At 39.3% G+C, this 18070-nt stretch overlaps 1 protein-coding gene across 1 annotated transcript in view; it reads left to right on the forward strand.

The window, feature by feature from the left end:
* bbx (bobby sox) overlaps positions 1–18070 on the forward strand; it is a 504832-nt gene that overhangs the window by 313893 nt on the left and 172869 nt on the right. The window lies entirely within an intron of this gene.

Here is an 18070-nt window from a genome sequence, read left to right on the forward strand (position 1 = left end):
CCTGTTCTTCACACTTCATATGTGGTTTACCTGAAAATTGTTCTGCAGAAAAAACTTGTTCTATTGCGGCAGTGCTTATCCTTGTTTGTATCAAAGACATTAATTATGCTTTGGGAACACATACCAAAAGCTTGACACTGGTATTGTCAGATAACACTGTTCCACCATCATCATTATTATTATTATTATTATTATTATTATTATTATTATTATTAGCTAAGATGCAACCCTAGTTGAAAAAGCAAAAAGGTATAAGCCTAAGGGCTCCAACAGGGAAATATAGCCCAGTGAAGAAAGGAAATAAGTAAACTAATAAACGATATGAGAAATAATTAACAATTAGAGTAAAATATTTTAAAAACTGTAACAACAAAAAAATTTTTTATTAGCTAAGCTACAACCTTAGTTACAAAGGCAAGATGCTATAAGCCCGAGGGCTCCAACAGGGAAAAATAGCCCAGTGAGGAAAGGAAATAAGTGAATTGATGAATGATTTGAGAAATAATGAATAATTAGAATAAAATATTTTAAAAACTGTCCGAGAAGATCTGATTGTAAAAGATGATCAGAAATATGAATAATCTTATGCAATATGCATAACGAACTAATTGAACAACAGTGCCAGAGATTAATATCTAGATCAGGAATAAGAAATTTAATAGGCAGTAAGTTTCTGTCCAACAAATTAAGACGAGAATCTGCAGCTGAAGACCAGACAGGAGAACAATACTCAAAACAAGGTAGAATGAAAAAATTAAAATCCTTCTTCAGAATAGATTGATTACCGAAAATCTTAAAAGACTTTCTCAATAAACCAATTTTTTGTGCAGTTGAAGAAGACACAGACCTAATGTATTTCTCAAAAGTAAATTTTCTGTCGAGAAGTTAAAGAAACATTATCAATTCTGAGGTCTGAATGTTAAGGAGCCACTACCACTACCACATTTTCTGCCTTGTTATATACAACAATGGATAAATCTAACCATGCTCAGTTGCTGGTGTTCACAACATACGTCAAACCTGACAATTTAAAGTAAGAGTTTAGTTTTGTTACCCTCAAAGCATCAACTATGGGTAATATTTTTTGGCTTGCCTCTTCCTCCAAGCTGAGGTACTAAATTGGAATAATTTGTATGGCTGCACAATAGATGAAGCTCATGCCATGTATGCTAAGCAGTCAGTCACATTTAAAATAATGAATGTTAGTCAGGCAAAACTTAAGCATTGCATGATACAAAGGAAGGCTTTAGCTTTTAAGACTGCCTGTTGAGCTGAAAAGAAACAATGGATACCACAATAAAGTCAAGTACATGTACTGTTAGTACTAGATCAGTGGTTCTCAAACTTTTCCAGTAAAGGGAACCCTTTTGCATTTGCTGGTACTTGGTGGAACCCCCTTACAATCCCTTCACCCAATATATGTGGAAATGCCACCCAGAAATGTTGAGCTTCCCCTAACACACACACGCACACAGACATAACTAATAAAAGGGCAAAGTTTATTACTCATCATCAAAATTCTTACTTTTTTTATAATGTGATGGGTGAGCTTGTTTCTGGCTAAAGAGACCATCAAATTCTGGAACTGTTTGTTAACTGCAGACACATATCAGAATCTGTATTGAACTTGCTTTGGTATTTGTTTTTATTGCAATATCAATAGATTAAGCTGCTTCACACATGTATGTGGTTGCAAAGGGCATAAGATGTTTTAATGCTCATTTAGATCATTCTGGGTACTCATGCAATAGGTTTATCCTTATAGGAAGAAGAGAGTCCTTATATTTAATTTTCAAAGTTGAAATGCCAATAAGCTGTTCTTTTTCAGTCACTGGCAGATTCTGCTTCATCACATTATCCTCATCCATGAATGGGTTGCGCAGCCATGTCAGAGGGTCTGATTGTTTTGTAAATGTATCTCGTTAATCATCCTTTAATTGTTGTAGTCTCTTGCACTACTAGCCAACTTTAAGGAATTTTCATTTATGAATGTATGGCAATATAGCAAGCACTGTGTGTGGTTTTTCTTTATACAGTCAGTCCAGAGCTCAGTCTCAAGAAGGAAGGATTTAATTCTGTTTTGAACGCACAAAATATTGATAGTAAAACCTTGTAATGATAAATTAAGCTCATTTAATTTTAAAAATATATCTGCAAGTGGCTTAAAAGAGAAAACTTGTGCTCCCTCAGAAAGACTTCAATCTCATTTATCAATTCATACACAAGTGAAAGAATTTCACCCTAAGATATCCAAGATACTTCTGTATGTAACAAGAGTTTTTGGGGAATGGATCTCATATCTCCTGACACAGTGAGGCAAACACTTGAGAATGAAGAGGCTTGGCCTTGACGAAATTGAAATTAACTACCTTGATTGCCTCATCAAGTGTTTCTTTTTAGATCATTCTATGGAGGCAACAGTGTATATGCTTCACAGCAGGTGTAACATTTTTTATGAGACTATTTATACCATTTACTGAACCTGTCATTACCTTTGCACCCTCAGTGCAAACAGCAATGCAAAAGTCCCAACTACGATCATTTTTTCTGAAGTATGTGTCTACAGGTAGTATCTTTAATATATCCTCACCTCTTGTAGTTGTCTCGAGAGCTTGGCACAACAGCAGATCTCCATGCGCAGATTAATCTGACACATATCGTACAAACACATGGAGGACAGCTAAGCTGGCAACATCAGTTGATTCGTTAAGCTGAATGGTGAAGCCCATAGGATTTGTTTTTATGCTGTTTGTTAATAGGGTTTCATAATTATCTGCCTTCTCTTTGAGTCGACGTGATATGGTGTCATTTCACAGGGGTTCAGGGTGAAGAACCTTGCCATATTTCTCACTAAACATACAGAAAACCACATCTTTCAGGAACAAATTTAGTGAAGATTCTGCAATTGTATGCGTTTCACCAGCTTTTGCAATGTGATACCTTACTTGGTAAGATGATTTAAGGGAATTTCTATTGCCTTGATAAGAAAATTTTGATATGGAAACAATACTTACTTTTAACTTATCTTGTTATCTTATAGAATAATCAACATGTTAGTTAACTAACTGATGATGTTTGGTTTCAAGGTATCTCCTCAGTTTTTCAGGATTCAAGCTACTATTATCCAAATCTTGATTACATTCATCACATTGTCCACCAGGTGTATTTTTGTCTCCAACTGGCATAGAATCAAATTTTATGTAACTGTCATCAAGTTTGCTCTTCTTTGAATTCCCATTACATGATTTACTAGCTCTTGATTCTTGTGTCACAAGCAGAGGTATGTAGTTCATACAAGGATTCTTTTTCATCACTAGCTGCAACTGGCTGTTCAGCAGGTTCACTACACACACTAGAATGAGTATTATCACATTGCAACTTTGCCTGTAAGGTTTGGTATTTTAGCCAATTTTTCATCCTAAGTATGTGATTTGTTCCAGCGCAAATACTAACCTTCCACTATTTATATTGGGTATATTTTTTCGGCAAAGCTGAACTAGCCATGACAATTTTAACCGCACCCGTTAGTAAGCTGGCCCGCTCACTCACACACCTGGGTTGAGTAACCACTTTGCTTTCTTGGCTCGGTAGAGATGGATATACTGCTCATGCTCTCCCGATTTTGTCTGGCTTTGATTGTTTTAAAGTTAATTTTGCTTCTTTTTTGTTATATATATGAAAATATTCATGCATGTTTTTATATATGTTTGTAACTTTATTTACAGTTCTGTTTGTATGTCAGCGTATTACGGTGGTGTGTCTGCAAGGGAGTCATCATTGTGTTGATATTACTACTCACCCAATTGCAGCCCTCCATCTTGTGTGGATGGCTGGCAGTTTCTCAGGGGTGTAGGTTCACTTGTTCCGTTTGTGGATTAGGTGTCACTCCCTATTAGTTCCTTCAGTTCTCAAGTTAAATTAATCAACTGCTTGTTATTGATTTTTTTCAGCAGTTTTATGATTTGTATTCATCATAACTTTTATTTGTTTCTCAGATAGCGAAGTTGTTCTTCTCTGTCGGCTAAAACAGCCGATGTAGAAGCAGATCCGTTCCTTCCTGTGAAATCGACCGCTAAGGTCTGTCCGGTGCTACCGGAGGCCGCTCGTGAGCTGCTTGCTGGTTACGAGGTAGCACTCGATGCCGACCTGAAGATGTGGGACTCCTTAATACAGGAGAGCCCACACACTTTCATGTCCAGACAGGTACCTTGTCATGTATTGACCTATCAATCGTAACCTCTAATTGCCTTCTCGACTTCGATTGGAGAACATTAGATGATTGGCATACTAGTGATCATGCACCAATTGTTATAAACACCAACAATGGTCCACCTTTACAGGGATCGCCACGATGGAATCTTGACAAGGCGGACTGGGATAAATTTCGTGAGCTAAGCGAAATTGAGGGGGATGCAGGACAAGTTGAAAATATCGATGATGCCATAGACTTACTGAATGGAACTCTCCATACAGCAGGAGTCAATTCAATTCCCAAAACAACAAGGTTATTCAAACGACGACCAGTCCCGTGGTGGTCTTCAGAACTAACTGCCCTCCACAGAGCCACAAGAAGATCTCTAACACGATTGCGTAGATGCAGAACTGATGAGAATTTAATTATGTACAAGAAATGTAGAGCACAGTTCCGTCGTGCCATGAAAGAAGCAAGGCGCCAGTCATGGATGTCTTTTGTTTCCTCCATTAACAGTAGAACACCACCATCTTCTGTGTGGAGGAAAGTAAAAAAGATAGCTGGCAAATTCACCCCCAACCCACCACCAGTGTTGAAGGTGAATGGCCAATATGTAACTGAAGCAAATGATGTTAGCAATGCCCTGGCTAATCATTTTTCAAATGTATCCAGCAAGTGTGAAGGAGCCCCTGGTCACCAGTATAGGAGCACTGAAGAAAAGAAAATTTTAAATTTTGCAACAAGGAGGGAAGAGTCGTATAATTCTCCTTTCACTGAAAGAGAATTTAATTCCGCACTTGCTCATTGCAATGATACAGCCCCTGGACCCGATGGAATTCCATATGCAATGATTAAACATGTACATTTTAATACAAAGCTATTTATTTTAAGTATTATTAATCGAATATGGCATGATCATAGTTACCCAAGTGTTTGGGAACTAGCCATTATTTTAGCCTTTTTAAAACCCGGTAAAGACAAGTTTTTAGCAGCAAACTATCGTCCTATTGCATTGACATCTTGTTTATGTAAAATCATGGAGAAGATGGTCAATGCAAGGCTGATGTGGTACCTTGAAAAGAAAGGTATTTTATCACCGATTCAATGTGGATTCCGAAAAATGCATTCAACGACTGATGTGTTGATACGACTAGAGTCTTCTATTTGTGAAGCCTTTGCTTCCAAACAGCACCATGTTACAGTATTTTTTACCCATGAAAAGGCATATGATACCACATGGAGATATGGTATACTTAAAACCATTCATGAATTGGGATTGAGAGGAGAGCTGCCACTATTTATTCAGTCATTTCTTTCACGTAGAGTTTTTCAAGTGAGAGTTGGGGAAACTCTATCAGAGAGTAAGTGCCAGGAAGAAGGAGTTCCTCAGGGTAATGTGCTGAGTGTAACCCTTTTTGCACTAGCAATTAATGGGATATCCTCAGCCATTCCCCAGGATGTTCTCTCAACATTATTTGTGGATGATCTCTCAATATCATTTGCTGGCACTAGAATGGCAATGGTTGAGAGAAAAATCCAACTCTCTATTGATAAAATTATCCAGTGGGCTGACATGAATGGATTTAAGTTCTCGACAAGTAAAACTACCATTGTCCATTTTTGTCGTATCCGGGGAGTACATCCAGACCCGGATATATACATTAAAGGTCAACGGATACCATGTGCAAGAGAAGCTAAATTTTTAGTTTTGATATTTGATTGTAGGCTTACATGGGTTTCCCACTTAAAAGCGTTAAAAGCTAAATGTGTTGAAGCTCTGAATATCTTAAAAGTATTGTCCCATACATCATGGGGGGCAGACCGCAATACCATTTTAAAATTATACAAGGCCTTGATTTTTTCCAAAATTAGTTATGGTTGTGAAATATATTTTTCAGCCACCCCAGGCCGGTTAAAAATATTAGACTCGATACATCATGCAGGTATTAGATTGTCTACTGGAGCTTTTAAAACGTCGCCTATCCCAAGTCTCCTTGTTGATGCTGGAGAGTTACCTCTAGACCTTTACCGAATGTCTTCCATTATTCGGTATTGGTTTAGATTGCAAAGACTCCCTAACTCTCTAGCCTTTCAGACTGCAAGCCATGTAAGACACGCATCATACTTTGAGTTGCACCCAAAATCTCCTCAGCCTTATGGCTTTCGGGTGAAACGATTATTAAATAGTCTGGATATAATTAGAAATAAGGTACTTCCATTCAAGGTATCATCAACGCCTCCATGGTAGTTACCAGAGATATCTTTTTGTAAATATTTTATTGGAGATAAGAAGAATATGTCAGACCTAGAATCCAGGTCTCTTTTTAATGAACATGTTAAAGAACATAGAGGATCAACTTTTATCTATACTGATGGCTCCAAATCTGATGCTGGCGTTGGATTTGGAGTACATAGTAATGGTTTTAATTGTAGAGGTGCACTTCCTCTGACCGCTTCCATATTTACTGCCGAACTGTATGGCATATTAACCGCTATTGAGAAAATAGCATTGGAGAAGGAGGATAATTTTACAATTTTTAGTGATGCAAGGAGTGTCCTTCAAGCTATAGAAGTTTTTAATTCTAATAACCCTCGAGTTTTAAAGATTTTAGAATGGCTTTTCATTATTGGACGGAGAGGTATAACAGTTCAATTTTGTTGGGTTCTAGCACATGTAGGTGTGTCTGGGAATGAGAAGGCAGATTCACTGGCTAAGAATGCTGCATCCGAGTTGCTGCCAAGAAGGTATCCCATTCCCTGTAATGATTTCTTACCTGACATCAAGAAATTGGTTTGCAATAAATGGCAACAGCAATGGGATAGCCTAGATGGGAATAAAATGCGAGAGGTAACAAATGATATATCTCCTTGGAGGTATAATACGATGCCCCGAAAATGGGAGATGTCTCTTTGTCGTCTCCGCATTGGTCACACTCGGTTGACACACGAGTTTCTGCTGAAAGGCCAACAGCAACCGTATTGTGACGACTGTATAGTACCTCTAACAGTAAGGCATTTGTTGACCGAATGCCCCAATTATAACAACTTAAGGAATAGATATTTGTTTGAGGCTCGAGGTGAGGGTGGCAGGTTCATCCTTGCCAATATTCTTTGAAATAATGTGTCCTACCATGCAAGTGGCATTTTTAGATTTTATTTCAGAAGCAGGTCTTCTGAAAAATATTTAACTTTTATGACATTCAACTTTTATGATTTTAATTGAATTCTCTTTTATTTTTTATTTTTTTTTATTTTTTGTATACATAAATTAAATGTTACCGGCGTCAATGACCTTAGATGTCAGGATGCCTGAAAACTTTAAATCAATCAATTAAGCGATGCCGACCTTCTACTTGAACAAGGGTTTTTAAAGGGAAGCAGGGAGCACTACCAGGGGGTTTGCCTCCAGGGGTTGGAGAACTTTCCTTTCGAGGGAGAGTTAACCTGCCTGGGTATTGGCTGCTCACCCTTCTGAGGGAGAGCTTCCCTTCATCAGCTGTTTTGCAACTTTCTTTTGGGGAGAATTGCTGACAGCTCAACAAAGATTAGCAGCTTCTATATCGTCGCCGGAGACTGTGCTTCTCCCACTTGGGCTGGGGAAAGACAAAGTCGTAGCCAAGGTCCTCCTTCGGGAGGACTTCTCTCTCGTCTGCAAGAGAGATTGTTCAGTGTCCAACACATAATGTACGCCTGAGTTTTTCCCATTGGGTTGGGGGAAAACCAGTTCTAGGCGATGTTCCCCTTTAGGAGAAGATTCCTCTCGTTCGTGAGAGAAAGCTTATTCAGCTTTTTGTGCCAGACTCCCTTTCCGGAGGTTCATGCTAGACATTCCCCCACCCGGATTCCGTCGGGAGGAGTTGTTTTTAAGATGCCCTATTAAACCTTCGGGTTATTGCAGGTGCTGGGGCCTGTCAGTCTGGCGTTTGTTTCATGGCCGACGCCAAAGACTTTGCTTCTTCTCCAGGTGCGGTAGGAGAGCAAAGTCATAGCATCTCTCGTTAGCGAGAGAGAAGTGCTTGTGGTCAGCGGTCTCCTTACTATTACCCTTCTACCCAAAGGCAGGGGTAGTGCGTTGTCGTAACTAATCAGGGTAAAAGGTAAATGACATTGTAGTACAAAATCAATGTCATTGAATACAAAATTTATTGGTTTTGGACTATTACAGTACAATAAAAATTTACTAAATATAATATAATTTTGTCACAGTCAAGGAAATTTTATAATATACAACAGTTACACAAACCGTGACTCAATACTGTTTTCCTCACACAAGGTGTCCTGTTTCACACCCTTCAACTACCCCAGTGTGGCATTTAAACAAAATACAAAATTAATTACTATACAAAAAATTGAAATAAAAACTTCTGGTCAGTAATTAATAATGGGGAGATTTATAGTTCTTCAGACTCAAAATTCTGTCTGGGGACATGCGCCGTGATCAGCAATCTGCTGGCGAGCCATATTAATTTCTCGCAGTACCGGAGACAGGCTAAGCCAGCAACTCTCCAGGTACAAACGGTGTATCTCTAACCGATCGATAACTCACATAACAGTTGATATTTGTGGGTGTTTGACAATACTTGATGCGGGCCAGACAGAATCCGTAGACTCGTAAGAGAACAATGAAAATCTCGAAAAATGAAGCAATGATTCAGAGCAAAGCTCTGCTTCAGAAGACCCAAACAGATCTGGTGAGTTCAGGTTAGATACACCAGAATGTGTCAGTTCAGCCTCGAGTTCTGACCGGTGTTTCAATCTTCCATCGTAATGCTGGAAAGGGTTCGAATTCTGAGGTGACTCAGGAGTGAGGGACACTTCCCTTTCAGTGGTTTTCGTCTGTTAAGTGAGACGAGGCCTCCACTCCATGATTTGAGGCTGAACTAGAGGTAGGTCATGAACTGGACCTTTTGACCGAGTCTATCAGGGACTAAAACCACTTCACGTGGGATTTTCTGACAACAGTTGGTCATCACAGTTGGGTGGCAAAAAGCCAAGAAAGTTATAAATCACGATAAATGGACACTGCTGAGTTGGAAACAGGGCTTTCTGAACTAACAGGTCTTGACAAGTCTGGACTGGAACTCTTGGAATCAGCAGAAAATGATTCCAACAATGGAATGCTAGAAAATTCCCAGAATTCCCAACTCCCTGGAGAATGAAGAACACCTTCCTCTTGGAAAGAGAAGGCTGAGAAATGTGATGTTGGAAATTCGGGCACAGGAGAGTGAACCACCAATTTGGGAGTCAAAATTAGGGTTTCACACATTTCAGGGGGGGGAGTTCTCCCACAGATGGAGGACCACACGAACTTGAACCGATTCAGGCTTCAATACAGGAGTCTCATCAAAATTGTGGGGGATATAACCAAGCATTCAGTGCTCTTTTCCTCTCATAAGTCTTAGTTGGCTCAGGGATGGGCTTAGGCTGAGTAATAGTTGTCGTAGGACTAACTTTTCCTTTGTCGTCAGGAATTGTTACAATCATGAGACAAAAGTTATGAAGTGACTATTGCAACCACCTCATAGGAGTCACCATTACTACAAGAACCAGAACACTCCGAGACTTCAGAGGAAGTCGAACTATTATCCACAAATCCTGAACTATTCTCAGTCACGGTTACAGGAACAGGACCCCTGGGATACCAGTGAAAGTTCCTCCTAAGATAGGGTGTAGGCTCAAGCCTGGCCTTTAACTGGATATGGTGAGCTTTTACCAGTTCACCATCAGACAGTCTTTGCAGCTTATAGGTAATCTTATTCTCGTGTACGTTAGTAACACGGAATACCCCCTCAAACTTAGGGATGAGCTTGTCCGACGGAATTTGTCCCAACTGGTGCGCCGTCTTAAGCACCAGAGAACCCTCCTTAAAAGGTTTGTACAGAGAATGTCCTTCAGCCCATGGATCTTTGGGTTCTGCTGACAGACATGGGATACTATCAACATTATGAGCACCCTACAGTATGTTCTCAGCTGGTGTACAACCAATCTCAGTGTGGTGGGAATGGTTTTAGCTGAGAACTGCTTGAGATAAATACTGATCCCATTTCCAAGATTCCCCAGAAATTTCCCTCAGTAACTCATCAATGGGACGGTTCACGCGCTCCACTATGCTACACTAGAGGGTTTGTATGGAGTTGTTTTCTAATGTACAACATTGTACCACTCTAACAACTCAATAAATTCCTGAGAAATAAACTCAGGGCTGTTATCATTCAATATCCAGACTGGAACATGAGGAATTACAGGAAAAACACTTTTTTTTCAAGTGCTTGGTATATCCCACTGCTCTTCTTATTCCTTATGGGTACTGTCGTCACCCATTTGGAATAATAGTCGACTACCATCAGACACCCAATAAAACCAGTACTGGTTGTTGGGAGACTCACAAGGTCCATAGCAACCAATTCAAAAGGAGGAGAGGTTACTCTTTTCAGGGTTGGCAGGGCAACCACCTCCCTTGAAACCTAACAAGTCTGACATTCCCTACACATCCGGCACATATACCTGATTACACTAATTAAAGATTTGTGCCAAATGAGACTATGGAGTATTGCAGTCATTTTCCCGATCCCCCTGTGATAATTTTGGAGGTGTGTCTCAGCAACTAAGTCTAGGACATTGAAGGTGACTACCGGGACTACCGAGCCATCTTGGTACCGCTTCACTAGCAAACCTTGGTGCACTTCCAGGTCAGACCAACATCTCCTATGTAGCAGGTAGGAGCTTGGAACCCTAGATTGAGGAACTCTGGAGTAGATTATCTTAATGACAGATTGGATCTGTCAAAGATCTCCCTGGATCTTTACTACCTGACTAAAGGACAGAAGAGCATTCCCGGAGAACACTCAACGATCAGGTTCATAGTCGGACACCTTCATGACAGTGGTCTCGGTACGCAGTGGGGAGACTGCGAGTACCTTGATAGACAATTGAAGAACAGCAGTGTGGTCATACACCAACTGTTCTAGTGGTGAGCCCAGGGTCAGGTAGGCTGTGTCCAGTAGATTCCTATCAAGAACAAAAACAAAGTTATTGTCTTTGGCAGCTACCACTACATCATTAAACAGTGGTAGTGTCCACCCGGAATGACATTTCACCTCTATTTGGACGTAGCCTAGAATACTGTTGCAGGTACTGGTCAACCCTTGTAACTGTTCTCCCGACAATACTTGGTACTGTATGCCAAATTGGCTCAGTGCAGACTCATTGACAAGGCAAACCTGTGCCCCTGCATCAAGTACAAAAAAATAACGTTTCTTGTATCATTACTATACCCACTGCTGAGTGTTGAGACATGCTTACAACTGGACTGACAAGGTGCCTATTCAGTCATGTACTAGATTACCTGACAATCCTCTGGTGCTTCCTAATCATCAGTGACCAAGCCCTCAGTGTCAGGCAGATAAGATTTCACCTCCTGTTTTATGGTCCAGAATCACGTCAGTTGGAGGGACGTAATTACGTAGCTTGATCGTAAGGTTAAAATGCACTCTAGACAGACAGTGGAGATGCACGCACTGAGAATCTGTCACAGATGGATCACGTTAGACTGCAGAACAAGTGGGACCCCAATGGACCCAGATTTTCAGGTTCAATAGCTTAGAATATGCCAAAAGCAGCTCCAGAGCTGGGACTGAACCTGGTAAACACATTGCTTTGATCCTGTTCCTGCTAGTCTTGTCTAGTTTCAAGCTTTGTCGACCGGCGTCCTTCTGAAACTGCTGACTAAGGCATCCCAGAGCCTGGCTCCCTTCAGGTGAGAGTCAGGTGCAACACCTTACCCTTCCATACAACGGTTCACGTCTAGCTCCAAACATTCTATAGGTAATAGGCTGGCCAGGGCACCCCCCACCTGTTGAAATACTACTGCTAGAGAGTTATGGGGTCCTTTGACTGGCCAGAGAGTACTACATTGGATCCTTCTCTCTGGTTACGGTTCTCTTTCCCTTTGCCTACACATATACCGAATAATATGGCCTATTCGTTACAGATTCTCCTCTGTCCTCATACACCTGTCAAAACTTAGATTACCAAACAATCCAATTCTTCTTCACCCAAGGGGTTAACTACTGCACTGTAATTGTTCAGTGGCTACTTAACTCTTGGTAATGGTAGAAGAGACTCTCTAGCTATGGTAAGAAGCTGTTCTAGGAGGACACTTCAAAATCAAACCATTGCTCTCCAGTCTTGGGTAGTGCCATAGTCTCTGTGCCATGGTCTTCCACTATCTTAGGTTAAAAAGAGTTTTCTTCCTTAACGGTACACTCTGACACACTATTCTATCATATTTCTCTTCCTCTGGTTTTGTTAAGTTTTTATAGTTTATATAGGAAATGGTAGCCTGACTACTGATCGAAAGACAATTGGTAGAATGACAACACGTTGAATGACAATTCGTCGAAATGACAATTGGTCGAATTGTCCACAGTCTATCATAATGGATGAAACGTTCAAACTTCGACTTTGATTTATAAATGTGAAAATAATGTCATAAGTCTCTTCGTCCTTTGACCCCGACAAAAAGTATAGCAATGGTAAGGTTTTATTTTTAGCAATTAGAACATGGATAGTGTACAACTGTGAATTAACTGGAGCGCAGTCAAATGTGCCATCACAAAACCAAATATAGTTTTGGAATGAAAGGTCAAATTTCTAGCAGTTCCGTAAATAGTCACTTTTTTTTCTCCAGACAACTTAAAATTCTAACCTCTTGTTGTAACGTTTAAATCTTCATCCTCTTGTACGGACGTTTTCCTATTCACTGTTCTCAAAAGAGAAGATTTTTTGGGGGAAGGGCTCCTGCAACACTCAAAGGCATATTACATGTTGCATTATATACTATGCAGGCCAGTCACTTCTTCGGTTTCACAAGCCCTTTCTTAATTTCATTTACAACTTTCAAGGCAGCATTTCAAGTATCATTTGGCGGATGGTAATCCCGTGAAGGATTTCCTTGAATCATATCATTAATAGTTTATGATCTTGCTCCACACTCACTCCGTTTTTCACATCTCCAGTATGTTTTATCACAATGTTTCTTATCAATTATGTCAGAAACCTTCATGCAAAAGTTTTCTCGCACCTCGTTCGGTCTTGATGAATTTCATTTAGCTCATGGGCTATAGTGAAATGTTTGATATTAGATACTTAAAAACAGAAATTATTTCAAACGTCCATTCATTTCGACGAATTGTCATTCCGACGAATTGTCAGTTTGACGAATTGTCTTTTCGACGAATTGTCATTTCGACGAATTGTCTTTTCGACGAATTGACATTCGACGAGTTGTCATCCTACCAATTGTCTTTCGACGAATTGTCTGCATACCATAGCAAATATATATTCTAATATTGTTACTGTTCTTAAAATATTTTATTTTTCCATGTTTCATTGTCTCACTAGGCTATTTTCCCTGTTGGGGCCCCTGGACTTATAGCATCCTGCTTTACCAACTAGGGTTGTAGCTTAGCAAGTACAGTCAGACCTCGTTAATTGCGGTTTCTTACTTCGCGGTTTCGGTTTTTCGCGGCCAAATTGCAATAAAATTCAAGCTGGGCGATGATTTAAAATAGCCCGCGCTCTTTTACACTGGGAGCGCTGCTTGCCACTATCTTAGCTCGCTCTGTAGCTCTCTCTGTACAGTGTGTAACGTGTGTGAAGGTACCGAGTGAAGGACAAACCGTGGTTCAGTGATGATTGTAGATGTGCTTATTTGGAGAAGCAGGAGGCCTATCGTCTATGGAAGGGTAACAGATCAGATTTGACCTGGAATAACTATACTCAGCTTAGAGCTTTTGCTCAGAGAGTTTATGCTTCAACTGAAAAGGAATACAATTTAACCATAAAAGAAACCCTTTCTGGTGCAACTCAGGAACATACGTGGTGGTCTACCCTTAAATCTGCACTCTTTAGGGGTAGATACAATAGTTCCTCCTTTACTTAAACCAGATGGGTCAGTCACTCACTGTCCAAAGGAAAAAGCAACCCTTTTGGCTGATGTGTTTGACAGTAAACAGAGTAATGTGGAAAACGAACTTCCTCATTCCTGTTTTGCTGAGGCTAAACTATCTAGTTTAGCTTGTCGATCTCGTGAAATTAAAGGTCTGTTGATGGACCTTGATGCTTATGGAGGTGTAGACCCAAATGGAATTTTTCCTTTGTTTTCTATAAAGACTGCAGATTTCTTAACTCCAAAGTTATCTGTTATTTTACGCAAGTTAGCAAATAGAGGAGTTTTTAGCAGTTGTTGGAGAATTGGTAATGTTACTCCTTTATGTAAATGTGTTTGTGGTAGCTCAAATCCTACTGATTACCGCCCAATTTCCATAACTCCCCTACCTAATGTTTTTTAATGTCTTCTGGTAAAACGTCTTCATATCTTTGCTGAAGCTAATCATCTATTCTTTAGTTTGCAATTTGGTTTTGGTAAAGGTCTTGGAGCATGTAATGCCCTTCTTACAATCTCCAATGCTGTACAGAAATCCCTTGATTGTGGTCTGGAAGTTCGTATGATTGGCCTTGATTTTAGTGCTGCCTTTGACCTTGTTAATCATGAGGCCCTTGTTTTCAAACTCAAACAGTTGGGAGTGGGTGGGTCATTTCGTAACATTATTATTGATTTTTTAAGTAATAGATCTCAAAGAGTTGTTGTTGACGGGCACCATAGTGAGTATAGGAATGTGATATCCGGTGTTCCACAGGGTAGTGTTCTTGGACCATTACTTTTCATATTATATACACATGACATGTGGTTTGGCCTAGAAAACTAAGCTTGTTGCATATGCAGATGATGCTACTCTCTTTGCATCAATTCCATCTCCTGAATGTAGATCTGGGGTTGGTGAATCCCTTAATAGAGATTTAGCTAAAATTAGTGCATGGTGCAAATTATGGGGTATGAAGTTGAATCCTAACAAAACTCAAAAGTATGATTGTAAGTAGGTCAAGGACGGTGGCTCCTCAACATCTGGATCTCAGTATTGATAATGTTTCTTTAAATTTGTATGACACTTTCAAAATTTTAGGTGTGATTCTCGACAGCAAATTTACTTTTGAGAAACATTTAAGGTCTGTGTCTTCTTCAATTGCACAAAAAATAGGCCTATTGAGAAAGTCTTTCAAGATTTTTGGTGATCAATCTATTCTGAAGAAGTGTTTTAATTCTTTCATTCTACCTTGTTTTGAGTATTGTTCTCCTGTCTGGTCTTCAGCTGATGATTCTCATCTTAATTTGCTTGACAGAAACTTACGGTCTATTAAATTTCTTATTCCTGATCTAGATATTAATCTTTGGCACCGTCGTTCAATTAGTTCATTATGCATGTTGCATAAGATTTTTCATAACTCTGACCATCCTTTACATTTAGATCTCCCTGGACAATTCTATCCTGTTCGTAATACTAGGCAAGCAGTTAATTCTAATAGCCAGGCCTTCTCCATCCTGAGGCTCAATACTATGCAGTACTCCAGAAGTTTTATTCCAGCTGTTACCAAGTTGTGGAATGATCTTCCTAATCGGGTATTTGAATCAGTAGAACTTCAAAAGTTCAAAGTTGGAGCAAATGCTTTTTTGTTGACCAGGCAGACATGAGTCTTTTTATAGTTTATAATTTATATGACATATTTGTTTTTGATGTTGTTAATAGTTTATATATATGACATATCTGTTTTGACGTTGTTGCCTTTTTTTAGAATGATTTATTGTTAATTTGTTCTCTTCATTTATTTTTTTCCTTTCCTCACTGGGCTATTTTTCCCTTTTGTGGCCCTTGGGCTTATAGCATCTTGCTTTTCCAACTAGGGTTGTAGCTTGGATAGTAATAATAATAATAACAATATTATGTTTCTGTATTTGCTTTCTTAAACAGAAATACAGATTATTTCATAAACTAAAACCTTGAATATCTTGGTAATGCAGTAATTATTTCTTTTAAATAAACAAACAAAAAAACAGTACATTCGATTATTTTTCAACAGCTGATCTCTCTCTCTCTCTCTCTCTCTCTCTCTCTCTCTCTCTCTCTCTCTCTCTCTCTCTCTCTCTCTCTCTCTTTCTCTCTTTCTCTCTCTTCTCTCTCTCTCTCTCTCTCTCAACATTTGATTTCTTTATGGAAGCATTATTGCATTCCAGAAAATTACGATTATTTAAAGAATCAATTCTGCTTTGATAAAACATTCATGCACTTATTTTTTAAATTACTGGTGTATTTAATCAATGTAAGTATTTTGGGTGCTGTGATCAGATCAGTTGATCTGATCACGGCACCAAAAATACTATAATTGATAAAGCGCACCCAAAATTTGTAACAAATGTGCATACATGTTTTATTAAAGCGCAATTAACTTTTAATTATTGTAATTTTCTAGAATGCAATAATGCTTCTGAAACAAAATCTAATATTGAGAGAGAGAGAGAGAGAGAGAGAGAGAGAGAGAGAGAGAGAGAGAGAGAGAGAGAGAGAGAGAGAGAGAGAGAGAGAGATATATCAACTGTTGAAAAGTAATCAAATGCAGTGTTTTTGTTTTATTTAAAAGGAACAATTGTTATCGAGATATTTAAGGTTTTTTTTATAAAATAAGCTTTATTTCTGTTTAAGAAAATATAGATTTACAGTAAAATACTGCGCAAGAGACAACACATAGAAGTTGCGTTATGATAGCCGCGTAGGCTACAGTCGTCTTATCGATAACACCGAACATTTACAGTAAGGACAGTATATTTAAGCTGTACTATAGTAATATTACTGTACATACTGTATATACAGTAATATACACTGTACATTACAGTATCAGTGAGTATTAGGTTACAGTACAGTATTACTAAATAGGAACAACTTTTGCTATACAGAACAGTAAGGGGATGATGACAACTTGGTAAATTTTACCTTAGCACGATACTGTAACGTAACCTTACTGTGTCCAGTACGTAATGTACATCTGTGCAAATGTTCTGTACACTGTACTTGTGATTATAAACTGTTGTATAAACCAAATTAAAACTATTAAACCGTATTTACTGTGTTAATCAATAGCTCGGGCACCCGCTTGTGGCAAGGAGCAGTGACTATTTAGGTTAGGAGCTAGCCCACACTAGTGTAACACTTATTCTCGAATTTTCTCTTATCACGGCTGTGTCTGTCAAGGTCTGGTGTCTGTAACCTAACTATCACGAAAACCGAGGCTTGATGGTAGTAATAATAATAATAATAATAATAATAATAATAATAATAATAATCTGGACCACCACGACCTCCTTATACAAGGCCAATTCAGTAGGCAACTTGGGAGTAGCAGGTTCCATAGTAAGCAGACAGTCAGTTAATGCGGGCCAGCGGGATACCAGTCTGCTGCGGTATTCTGATCACCTGGACAGTAGTTCATGACAAAGTTTTAAATTCACTTAAGTCCTTCAGTGTCTGTGCTAGACAAACAACTGTCCACCATCCTCATGTCTTGAAGATACATTAGGAGGCGGTGATCAGAATGAGTTATAAAGAACTGACCATAGAGGAAGGCCCTAAAGGTTTTCACTCCCCACCATAGAGCAGCCAACTCACGCTCAGTGGTAGAGTATTGGGTCTCGCAGGTAGGAATATCATGGAGTTGTGCGCTATCACCCGACTCTCCCATAGATGCTCTAAGGACTCCTTGCACGGATAAGCACAAGCACCCTCACCTGAAGAGTCAACAAACAACTCCATGGGTATAGCATCAGCGGGAGTAGTCAGGATACGACAACATAATGTCCTCCTTGATCAGTTCCTTCAAGATCAAAGGAACAGTCCATTTCTGCAGTCCATTCCAGTTTTCTGGTCTCTTGCGATTTTCGTCCTCTAGTCTTTGCAGAAGAACAGTCCATTTCTGCAGTCCATTCCAGTT

The sequence above is a fragment of the Palaemon carinicauda genome, chromosome 1, assembly GCF_036898095.1.
Source record: "Palaemon carinicauda isolate YSFRI2023 chromosome 1, ASM3689809v2, whole genome shotgun sequence".
Taxonomy (NCBI): Eukaryota; Metazoa; Arthropoda; class Malacostraca; order Decapoda; family Palaemonidae; genus Palaemon; species Palaemon carinicauda.